Here is a 2,253-nt window from a genome sequence, read left to right as displayed (position 1 = left end):
AAAATTGTTTTAGTTGGCGTTTCATGTCGTAAATGGCTCTCTCTCTCTCTCCTTCTCTCTCGTCTCTCTCTCTCTCTCTCTCCCTCTCTCTCTCTTCTATCTGACTTTCATTTAACGGAACAAGGGATCTTGATTGGTTCGTTTCTTTGTCAATTACTTTGCATGGTAGATACTAATAAAATAAAGTATCTTTCCTTTTCATTATGTTAACTGCCAAAGACGCAACTTGTTATGTCAGTGCGTTATCGGCTAACTGAATAAATGCTCTTATGGATCCTGTGTCTTCCAAAAAAGGAGTAGAAAGTAGGAACTTGTCAGTTTTCCTTTTTTATTATGTTCCATTCCATTGGCAGGATCGAAATTCCGCTGTAGCAACCATTACCGGGCAGGGTACTTCCTTCAACGTTATTTTGTGGCAACTGGCAAGGTCCCGCAATAGATTTACGTTATTCAATAAATCTATTGTGTCCGAGCTGAAATATTCGCGACTTTCTCCGGGGAAGTTGTAGAGAAATTATGTATGAAAAATCGTAAAAGTAACTAAGTCTACGGGAATAACCAGCCTCGTTTCACGGCCAGAAACAGCTCCGATTCAGGGATCCCTTCTCACCCCACCCCACCCCCCCTACAAAGGAGGGGGGTAGGTTGGATGAAAAACCCAATTACAAACCATCTTAGGGGTCCCCACCATAACCCTGCCAAGTTTCATGCCCATCTGACCAGCGTTGTGGCCGTGATTGAAGGACAGACAGACAGACAGACAGACATTACGCCCATTATAGTATGATGATGTATGATGATGATGATGATGATGATTGTTATTAGTTATTATTATTATTATTTATTATTATTATTATTATTATTATTATTTAAGAAGAACATGAATCCTACATGTGGAACAAACTACTGACCTCAGAGGTCTTCTCCCTAATTATTATTATTACTATTATCATTATGATTATTATTAAGAAAATAAATACTACATATGAAATAAACCACTGCCCCTAGAGAAGGTCTTCTCCCTATTATTATTATTATTATTATTATTATTATTATTATTATTATTATTATTATTATTATTATTATTATTAAAGTGAAGTCTATTCATGTGGAACAAACCCACAGGGGTCATTGACTTGAAATTGAAGCTCCCAAAGAATGTGGTGTTCACTGGATAGAAATAACGGAGATAATGGGAAATACAGAAAGAAGAGATCAGTTATTATGAAAAAAAAAACTATAAAGTACAGGAAAGTAACTTTAATCATACCTAGCAATTTTACAAAACCCGACCTTCTTCAATATTTCTTCGCCTAGGCCTGAAAGAGACGTTTGATCATGGAGTCGAGATCCCCTAATGAGGTCCAGGAAAGTCCCTTGAATAGAAAAAGATTTCTTATGCAAAATACATATTTAAGAAAAAAGGACAGAGTGAAAGAAGAAAGGGCGGAGGAGAAGAGAGTGAAAATGTGGTGTAATGAGTTTGCGAAGGAAGGGAAAGATGAGAAGAAGAGGAGATGGATAAAAGAAAAGGAAATAGCAAAGAATAGAAAAAAAACAGGGAAAAGAAAAACATATTTATGGAAAGGAGACAGGAGGATGGAATAAGATTTCTAGCCCACGTCCTGCCTCATGACTGTATATACATACATACATACATACATCACACACACACACACTCATATATATATATATATATATATATATATATATATATATATATATATATGTATATATATAAAGGGTTTTTTGCCACGAAGGAAAAAAATGAAAAAACGAGTTGGCCGAGTACTTTCGGTCCTATTCGGACCCTTTACTGAGGACATGCCTCAGTAAAGGGTCCGAATAGGACGAAAAGTACTCGGCCAACTCGTTTTTTCATTTTTTTCCTTCGTGGCAAAAAAAAACCTTTATTTATACATAGCATCACGTTTTTTTATATACTTCGTGATTCAAGTTATCATATATATATATATATATATATATATATATATATTATATATATACCACTAGTGTTTAAAGCTATATCAGGTTGCTTAACAATATAAATTCATAATTCCATGTTTGGAAATAACGCTCATTATTTATCATACCACTCCCCCCCCCCCCCGCCCACCAAAGTACTTGCTTACATGAATTCTAAGAAGATTTTCTGCAGCCTTCTCTTACTAAGCATTTCATTATAAGTCAGTTTCAGTCATTTAGACAGACAAAGACATAAGGAAATTAACCATCTAGTTCTTCCTTACTGTA

Source organism: Macrobrachium nipponense, chromosome 13, assembly GCF_015104395.2.
Source record: "Macrobrachium nipponense isolate FS-2020 chromosome 13, ASM1510439v2, whole genome shotgun sequence".
Lineage (NCBI taxonomy): Eukaryota > Metazoa > Arthropoda > Malacostraca > Decapoda > Palaemonidae > Macrobrachium > Macrobrachium nipponense.
Note: the sequence above shows the minus strand (reverse complement) of the source record.